Here is a 10,872-nt window from a genome sequence, read left to right on the forward strand (position 1 = left end):
GCACAGCAAAATAATGGGTATAGTTCCCCATACTAAAGGGGTGGCGTAAGCCACAAAACGATGGGCTAGGCTTGTAAATGCCCTCGGGCAGATAGCCTAGTATAAACCTATGAACCTATGAAGTCTTGGTTAAGTCAAAATAGGCTGTATGTACTGTTTTAGGAGGCTATAGTTTGCTATAGTTTGCTTTGAAGAAATGTATCATCCTTTTTGCTGTTGGGGGTGGGTTCAGGTATGATTGTTAATTTGAACGAGTCTGAATTATGAACAGATCTTACCAGAGAGGGCAACAGGCAGGGGGTAGAGCAGAGTCGCGCAGTGTTTGTGAGCAATAAGTGTAGGACATTGGAGCGAGCCCCTTGTGGGGGTGAAGACTATCTGTTCCAGAACATTTATGTTAACAAAGTCCATGACTTGGAAGGCTGGAGGGCGGCTCTATGTGGCCTTGAATCATGTCTCTGTGACTGCACAGACATTGGCATCTTGTGCTTCCAGTCAGTGCAGTTTCTGATTTAGAGTCCTTGCATTAAGCAGCTTAAACGTGAGTTTATTTCTAGTGGATTTTTTTTCACATTGGGAATTTTGTTGTTATGACATTGCCTAAAAACGGCACTATGGAAGAGGCAAGTACGTTTCCAAGTAGCCAAAAGCCAAGAGGTGACAGGTGAAGACCATCTCTGGTAAAGCAGAGTGTATTCTCAAACATATCTTCCCAGGCTGACAGATACTGGATCCCCCTGGACTGACACCAAAAGTTAAGCCAATTTTTGAAGTCAATCATTTTTTGTTTATATTGAGACATCATCCCGAGTGAAGGTAGAATGGTGCTTAGGGCTAGGGACATACCTGACTGGAACACATAATCTGAGAGTGCAGTTATATCTCTTCATATAGTCCAGTGAGGTATGTATCAAGTCATTCATTCCAACTTGGACTATGACAGAGTCATAATGGTATTTGTTCTTGAGAGGCTTGAGTGTGTGCATAATCTGATGGATCCTGGCACCTGATAGGCAGCTGACCGTGACCCCCTCCTGGTTCAGCTTGGTGAGAGGGATATCTGTGTGTCTCACCATGGAGTTGCCTATGACCAAGACATTTGGTTTTGAGGTATTTTGCTTTAGGTGCTTATTGGCTGAGACACCGTTGTGTGTATTATTATGTGCATTGGATTCTGTTGGGTCTGCAGTGTGTACAGTAGGTTTGCACTTGGAAGGTCTCTGGTCTTTAGGTAGACTTCTAGCGAGTACCTCCACATATGTGGGTTTATGTGTTTTGAGCTTGTTATGTAGAAGAGGTGAAGTGTGTGTGCTGGCAACCTATTTGGTATCTGGTTTGTTGTTATGTCAGATAATCGATTCCAAATTCATAGTATTGACACAGCTCTCACATGTTGTATTTGTTTTAGAAGTAACTTGTTGTCGGTATACATGAGGCAATTGCTACATTGCCTGAAGATATCCATGTCAATCAGGCTGACTAGAGAAATGGTGGAAAACTGTCCTTCCATTACGGCATTTATATACTGCAGTAACTGGTGGAGAGATGGCTAGATGGGCCACGTTCTGCTATAAGACTAACAAAAAGTGGTTATTCTATGGAGGGCTAGAGGTAGAAAACTGTGTCAGTGTTTCACAATGCACAACTGAGTTGCTCGCAGGGCAGCAGTGCAATCTCTGAGCAGCTCTGGCAAACTGATTGCAAACCCGCCCAAATACGATGCTGAAATGCAAGTGAAGTTAAATTTATTTATTTTATTTATTTTACATTTGTTGACTGGGAAAGTCTGACTGGGTATATGCCCATTTTCAGCAGAGGCCCGGGGAGAAAAGCTCCATATATTCAGACATATGAGATTTACATAATATAAGAGTACAATCTAGCATATCAGATGAAAAAAGAAACAGTATAATTATAGTAAAGACACAGTTCAACAGGAGAAATGACCTATATGTCAGAGTATAATATCACAAGGAAGGCTCCACATATTCAGAAAAGCAAAATTTCACATAATATAAGAGTATAATAATTTTCAGAGGGAAAAAAACAGCGTATTTATAGCAAAGACACAGTCTGACAGGTAATGACATATGTCAGAGTATAATAACAATATAATGTGCAAGACATTTGCCAAGTAGTATTAATTTCTCACTTAGAGAAAAGAGTAAACATCATACCGCAATCATCTTCTAGTTAAAGGATATGAAATACTGATAACCTGTTGACAGCTAATAGTAGAGCTGGCAGCTAATTAGTGGTACAGGAGAAAGGGGGGGGGGGTAGTTGGAGTATGGACAAGGACACAGCCAGTGAGATTTTAGGTGTGCTTTAAGAGCATTTTTGAAGAGACTGCTGGAAGGGAGGTTAGTTATGGCAGTGGGAAGTGAGTTCCAAATTTTGGATATGGAGTAGGAAAATAGCACTTCTGCAGAGTTGTTGGGTTTGGTGACTTGGAGTAGATTTGTGTTGCAGGAGTGTAGGGGTCTGGAGGATTGTTAGGGTTGGAGAGGTGTATGAAGTGAGGGAATTTTAAGAGGGTGGTTTACAAGTTTATGAGCAAAGGTAAGTTGGGTTTAAAAAAAGTAAACAAAGGGAAAGTCCAAGATTGATCCTTATTCCAGCAGTCCCCATCTCATATGGGTCCTTGGCTGTACAATTCTGCTACAAGGCTATCTTAATGTAATATATCTGGTGTTAGTGCTCAAATGATACCAAACAGTCTAGATTCAGCAAGCATGAATCTAGTCTATGCTATAAAATGCAGACATAATTGAAATTCAAAGTGCAGAAAATCACAGTCACAACAGAAAGAAAACAGTTTAAATAAAGCAGCAATTCGGTAGAATACTCCCATAAGAGTGCAGACCACAAACCTTCCTAATGTAAAATAACTGGTTTGGAACCCAAGTGTTTAAACCAGAGCAAAGATACTTAGAATACCAGGCACAATAAGTCATCACCAACATTTCCCAGCTTAGAAGGCTGTAGGTTACCCTCTCCTGGCACAAGAGTCTGGACCAGAAACCTTCCTAATGTAAAATAACTGGTTTGGAACCCAAGTGTTTAAACCAGAGCACAGATACTTAGAAGAACAGGCACAGTAATTCTTCAAACAGCAATTCCCAGCTCAGATGGGCAGAGGCTACCCTCTCCACCCACAAGAGTGTAGACTACAAACCTTCTTAATGTAAAACAGCTGGCCTGAAGCCCAAGTGCTTAAACCAAAACTAAGAGGCTTAGAATAGGGCGAGTTACGATGTAATCTGATACCAGACAGATTACAGAGACATATCTTTTAATCTATCCACATAAATCATGGCATGATTAGTAGGCCCTGTGTTATCTTGATTAGAAAGCCCTGTGGTGTGTCCAGCTTCAGCATGTGTCTATTGAGGTTCAAACAAAATTGAGCATTATACTGTATTACTGTTCTGATGAGTTTGACTACAATGCTGTCATACAAAATATGGGATCTGAATGTGATGACATGTCTTATGATACATATGTACTGAAAAATCATTAAAGAGTAAAGTTAAAAAGTAATGAGGCACATTACAATTCCTGCCTTCACAACCCTTTTAAGGAACTTACAATACTTAGAATACACTCAAAAGTACTGACATTATGATGCTATCCACTGTATAACTTGACAAGCCAAATATAAGTGACAGGAACAATTATCAGTTCAACGACACAAATGCAGATATACTAGACACTAATGTAGCTATGTAACCTGTGCATCAGACACAAAGCTTTTTTTATCCCTGAATACAAAAGAGAGAAAACAGGTATATGGCAGAGTCATCATTTGCACAGAGTGTCTTGTGGTGGTGGTGGGGGGGGGGGGAGCTAGGCTGATACAAATGGTCAGTGAGTGTATGAGTAAGAAAGGGAAACAGGCAGGCTGAACTATGTAATTGTTGTGTGTGTGACTGTAGGGGTCCTCCATGAGACAGTAGTTTGTGAAAGTTTGCATGAACACAACCAAGCTCAGTACTAGCTCAGTTTCTTAGTATGTCAGACAGGTGTGAGAAATGCATGGTAGATTTGCCAGTTCATTGTTGTTGCCCCTGACCATGAGAACTGACTCTGCAAGGAGTTTCACTATCAACTCCATGTCCAAGGTCAGATACAGTGCTCTTACCTGAGTGTGACTGATGTCTGCTGGACATGCTCCCTTCATGGGAACACCCAGGACCATGACCCCATGTCCTGCCACATCTAGGTGTGGACAGCACTCTCACCAATGGACCAGTGAAAGTAATGCCACTAACGGAGCTTGATTGGGCATGGCCACATTGGTTATCAGCAGAGGTTATAGCTAACCTATGGCCACAAGGATGCCATTCCCCTCCCAGCAGGTGTTCCATCACAGACGCTACTCATTCCATGATAGACAACTCTCAGTCCATCATTGACACTTCGTGTTCCAAAGTGTCATTCATCCAATCCAGAGAATTGGCAGCACAGTGGAGGCAGTCAAACATGTCAGCCTGTACTACATCCAAAACCCTGAGCATTTGTCTGGAACACCTTTCTGAACATGCCTGTGTCTCCATGATGGCCCTAAACATACATTGAGTGACATGGGAAGAGACACCTGTGGAGGAGGCACAGCAGGTGCCGTCCTAGCTCCACCATCATCCCTCCTGTGTGGCAACTCACCCAGACGTGGGCTACAGCCAGACTCAATAAGCAGTGAAGCCACTGTAGCTATACTTTCCTGATCAATGTCCTCACCCTCCACCTGTCAAATATCTGTGGGCTCAGTGGACTGACTAGCTGTAGGCCTACTGGCTGTTTCCAGAGAAAATAAAGGGGGTGGCTGGATGTCAACCTCTGTGTCAGATTCAGTCTTTGCACCCCCCTGACTGTGCCTCAGTTTTGCTGTCAACATCATCATTAGTGTCTGATGAGACACTGACATCAGATGGCACAGGGCCCAAACTTCCACTGTCATGATCATCTGTATTATGAAGTTAGAAACAGCCATACATTAATACCTGCACTACTATGGTGTAATATATGCTAAACAACTAACAGTGCTGCCACTAGTACAAACAGTACAGCAATGCACACAAGAGGCCTAAAATGACACATTATGATATTTCTTTAAATTGATCTGCAGTAATGAAATAAATTTATTTGGCTTACCATGTGCAGGAAGCATACATCACTGGATTCCTAACAGTCCTGAAATAAGTTAGGCAAGAGATAAGGACAGCATTATTACATTTAATAAGGCGGGGGTACTACATGTACTCTATTTCTGCATTAACTGTAAATTCAGCAAGAACGAGGCTGACATCTCCAAACTGAGCTTATCACCGTGGAAATCTTCAGTCATTCCCCCCAACAAAAAAATTGTGACACAGAAGTAACTTTTATTTCAGTTGTTTTACTATGCAGCGGTATTCAACTGGTCATATAACAAAGCCTACCTGGAAGTTCTTCCTGTACATGCTGTGGTCCACTCTGCTGTGAGCTGTCGTGTTGGAGGATATTTGCCAGGAACTCTTCATTGGTGGTGAGAGGTGGTTCTGTAGCAGGCCCACCCCTGGTTACCCTTTGATGTCAGTCAACAGCAGCTGCATGGCTCCAGGAAGAGGTAATCATATCAGTGGCCTTGTGGTGCACCTGCTCATATGTCTGGCTGTAGCCAATCACAAAACTGATGTTAGCAACAATCTGCTGCCATACTTGTAGCCTTTCTTGCATATTGGGACAGCCCCTTCACAGCAGAAATGCACCATGTTGAAGGGGAGCTTCAGTAATTATATTGGTTTCTGCTTCATTGAGGGGGGGTTCTACACCTCATTGACATTTTGTATCCTAAAAGACAACAGAATGATAATACACATAAGTATCACGCATCCAAGCCTTCTTTTGGGCAAACGTGTTCAGACAGGATTGTGTGCATTTGTCTAGATCAGGGAAGAGAATTTTTGCAGCAGATATTTTGTAATATTTGACAAACACTAGCCAGGATTTTTTCCAGGTCAAAAATGTAACAGTTCACAGACAGCAACATTTGATGCATCTCTGAAGGTTGTTAATTCTAGGTGCATTAATAATAATGTTTTTTATTAGAAAATTTGCTACGTTCAGACAAGATTGATGTTGTTGTTTGTGAAACATGGTCAAAGAACAATAACTGGAAACCAGTTCTGACAGGGTATACATGTTTTTACTGTAACAGACATTCTAACAAAAAATCAGGTGGAGGTGTTATGATAGGGATTAAAGATAGCTATGAGACCTGTGATTATTGCATGCTCAGTGATAACACCAATACTGTAGACTGTGTAACTGTGACAATAAAGACAACCCTGTAACATATAGCAATCGTTGGAGTGTATAGACCACCAAAGTTAAGTGCAGATGACCTAGTGGAATTCATACATTTTTTACATGAAACAGAGGAGGGAAGAATAATATTAGCTGGGGACTTAAATTTACCAGAAACAGACTGGAATAATATTGATTTACCAATGTTAGTAAAGAAATCATTCACAGAGTATATTCAGGAACAGCAAATTAACCTTAATAACCCCATTATCACTGCACATCAATGGTGGTAAAATTTCTGATTAAGGTGAGAGACAAAAAATATAAGAAATGGAAGAGAGGTTGAATTACAACTTTGAAATCTGAAATAAACAAGCTGGACAAAGATTAGGCATAGTGTTAGACAAGATCAAGAAATAACTGTAGAAAATTTATATAAAGATATTGAGCATAATAGGAAACCTTTTTATAGATACATAAGATGTGGAAGGAGTAAAGATACACAAATTGATAAACTGTGTGCAGATTCTAAAATTTATTCTCAGACACAAATCTTATGCAAAACAATTTGGCTCCACAAAAGGGGAGGTAAGTTATCCTAGTGACATCCAGGTAACCCAGAATACTGGAATCAAATTAGAGTATATTGAAAAAGAACTGTGCAAACTGGGTCCAAACAAAGTGCAGGGAGGAGATAGAGTAAGTAACAATAACCTGAGAACACTTCAGCAAGAACTTACACTACCATTATATCTATTATTCACTAGGTCATATAAATATGGGGAGATTCTTCAAGATTGGAGACATGCACTTATTAAGCCTGTCTTTAAGGGAAAGGGGAGTAGGACAAACCCAGAATAATACAGACCGTTAAGTCTACTTTCATGTTGTGGAAAAATAATGGAAAAGGTATTACTGGATAAGTTATTGTCAGAAGTGGATAGATTGGGACTTGAAACCATATATCAGTATACATATGTTGAAAATAGATCTATTACCACCTATAACATGATGTTCTATAACAATTTAGTAACAGCTATGAATGAAAAATTGTGCTGTGATGTGATTTATATAGATTTAACTTCAGCAATTCACAGGGCCATACACAAAACACTGATCAATAAATTAGTACAACTAGGTACTGATGTACTGTTGATAAGATGGATAGCTTCATGGCTTACAAATAGGACATGGTAACTGGACAGGTGAAATCCTTGGTCACAGTCAATGTGTCCCACAGGGCTCTGTCCTAGGCCATTACTTGTTTAGATTGTATCTTTCAGACCTTACTTTTTCATCTGAGATGTTCTACAGCCTATATGCTGATGACCTGAAATTGGGTAACTGATTACAAGTGTTACAGATAAGGCATGCCTGCAAAATAATTTGACTAAATTGACCATTCGGACACAGGAGAATAATATGTTGATAAATGCATCAAAAACTAAGCATATGAGATTTGGGAGACATAAACTGAAAGGTGAATATTTAATACAGCACACAGTGATTGAAACTGTAGACTCATTTAAGGACCTGGGTATATGGGTAGATTCGGCTATGAGTTTTTCTAATCATATCAACCATAGGTTGTATAAAAAGATTTATAAAGTCTAGGAAATCAAACATAATGAAGTCATTGTTTTTTAGTTACATTTGACCCAAACTTGAGTATGGAATAACAATATGGAAACCCTGTAGGAAAACAAGCATGAATAAACTGGAAAGAGTACAGCAGAAATATACCAAGGGCATCCATGGATGTGAAAATCTAAGTTATTATGAACGACTAAAATATCTGAACTTGTACAGTGTCTCTTACAGATATTTAAGAGGAGATCTTATTCAGGTATATAGGGCATTTCGGGGCAACTACCTCTGGGAATGTTTGGGGTTATCAAAAAGTACTAGAGAATCATCAGATAATCTATGTCAAACATTCTATAGGAATAAGAAGTGCACTAATTGGTTCTCTGACAGAGTAGCTGATGCTTGCAACAGACTACCAAATTACATTAATACAAGTACTAGTTTAGATATTTTTAAGAACAGCCTTGACATTTATTATAGGAACAAGTGTTTGGTATATTGGCAAGCTAGAAGGGCATTAATGCCCGTGCTTGAAACATTTGTATGTATGTATGTATAACTACAAAGTAGCTGTTTCCAGATAAAACAGTAAAGGTAGGCAGTCAATAGTACCCACTGGAAAAACATAAAACATTCTACAGATGTGAAATGCTAATAACAGGCAGGATGCAAAACAAGGAAAGCAGCAAGAACAACATATCCTTGTATGTGCCACAGCAGTAACTCAACTGTGCTTCCCTCCAAAAGAACAGTCCATCCCAGTTTGTGACATAACAGTAACTTTACTTTGTTCCTCCACCCACAAAAGAACTGACACATAAACAGTTTTGATAATAAAACATCTCTGAAATACTAAACTTGCTTTCAAAGGACTTGTCCCTGAAACATCTGTACGTATGTATCACACAGCTTACTATTTTCATGTATTGTCAATCATTTCTACCTCTGAAATGGCTTGACAAACGTCGCCATGCAATCAGTACACTTCTAACTAATGCATACAGATAATAATGTAAATGCATTTGCTTCACATTCTTCATTAAATATTCCAGCATATGCACTATGTGGGTAACAAAATAGGAGCATCCCTCCTCTAGTTCAATACTTCTTTCTAAAGATATCTTTGGAAATAGTTTGCTTTAATGAAGTTTTCCAAACATGTAGCAAGTGTCCTCACCATCAGTGTGGCTAGCTACACATTTTGCCTTTTTATAGTAGAGTAGATTATTAAGGAATTCCATATGTCTTAGCCTGTGTTTCAGAGATGCTAACTACAGCATAAGCAGCTGAATTACATGCTAATCAACGAGTCTGGTGGAGCTATTCAACCAGTTATTCAGCAACCATATAGACTCCATGCTGCTTTTTTCTGCGGATTTCAATAGTGGAGTATACAAACAGAAAGTCTGCACAGACAGAATGTTAGGAGCTTCTGCTGCTGCTTAACTCCATTTGTATGTGCTACAGGCTGCAGGCAATGCTGCTGCTGCTGCTGCCAGTAATCCTAGGTCGAGGCAGAGAAGAGTTTTCAGGCCACATTTAACTTATCACTCCATACACGATATGCACATTGTAGAGTGCTACAGGGTGGACAGGGACACAATACACAAACTCTGCAATCTCTTCCAGCCTCAACTCAAAGCCACAGCCTTTACCTTACTATACTGCTTGCATTACTCTCAGCCTTGAACTAACACTGTGGCATCTGCTGCATTTACAAGGTAAGTCCTGAACATGAACTGTATTGTATAATAATGTTATGACATGTCCTTGTATTTCATCACTTGGTACAGTAAGCAAGTAAAAGGTGGGAGATTTGTACTCAAATTAACATAACATGACAGCAGAGTTATATGCCTTGTGTGTAGCAAGTAGTAGGCCTCAGGCATCAAAGAATCAGACACTGATACCTCCCCAAAGTAAAGATGATCACTGCATACCCTCAGTTTAGCACCATACATTTGTAATGGGAAATCAAATCAGATAGAAATTAGAAAGTAATGAGACACATTACAGTTTCTGACTTCATGACCCTCACAAGATCAAACAGGCTGGATGCAAAACAAGGGCAGTAATAAGAGCAACATATCCTTGTTTGTGCCATAACAGTAGATCAGCCTGGGTCACCCCCTTGAAAGAATAGTGTACCCTTAGATGTGCCATAACAGGAACCCACCTTTGCTCCCATCCACCAAAAGAGCAGTCTATGTTAGTTTGTGCCATCCGGCCAGTTTTTCATTTGATGGTAACTGCATATCACAGCGTTCCCAGTTAATATCCTCACACATTTTAAGGTAAATGATATAGACTGGCTTAAACGCTGCATCTCTGAGCACTGGTCAGATAATGACCAAGAAACACAGACAGGTAGGACACAGCTGTACATTTGCAAGGAATAATCATAGCAGATCATGTGATCAGTAAGTGCCCGGCATTCAAATATATTGCATAGAATACATTTACAAATAACAGTTCATGCCTTGATATCAGTGTACATTCAGTCGCACTTGGTTGTGTGTGGAATTACTTCATTTATTTGCTGCAAAACTGTTTGTGTAGCAAAAATGGATAAGGCATCCATTCTGTCTTCTGAAGGTGCATTAGAGTCAAATTTGAGATTCAGACCTATGTAGTCATATCTCATGCATACTAACATTTTCAATTGTGTACATCATAGACTGATTTTCCTCATTTCAACTCTTTCTATTTTTTTTGGGGGGTGCCACTGTTTGTGTGATCTGATGCTTGGTGCAACAGCTTTGGCTATGCTCATCTCATTTGCACATAGAGCAGCAGTGTTCAAATTGGAAGAATGGACCACCCAGGTAGCAGACAGGACCCAGACAGCCACAATCATACACCAGATGCATTCAATTAATAATATTGGCCATTGCACAAACATATGGCCCAGCATTATGCACACTCGCTTGTCATGCTTGAGCAATGGTAAATGATGTGCAACACTTTCAAATTGTGCAAAACTAAAAGTGCACACTC

This window comes from Protopterus annectens, chromosome 5.part1, assembly GCF_019279795.1.
Source record: "Protopterus annectens isolate FY-2018-M chromosome 5.part1, PAN1.0, whole genome shotgun sequence".
NCBI lineage: Eukaryota > Metazoa > Chordata > Ceratodontiformes > Protopteridae > Protopterus > Protopterus annectens.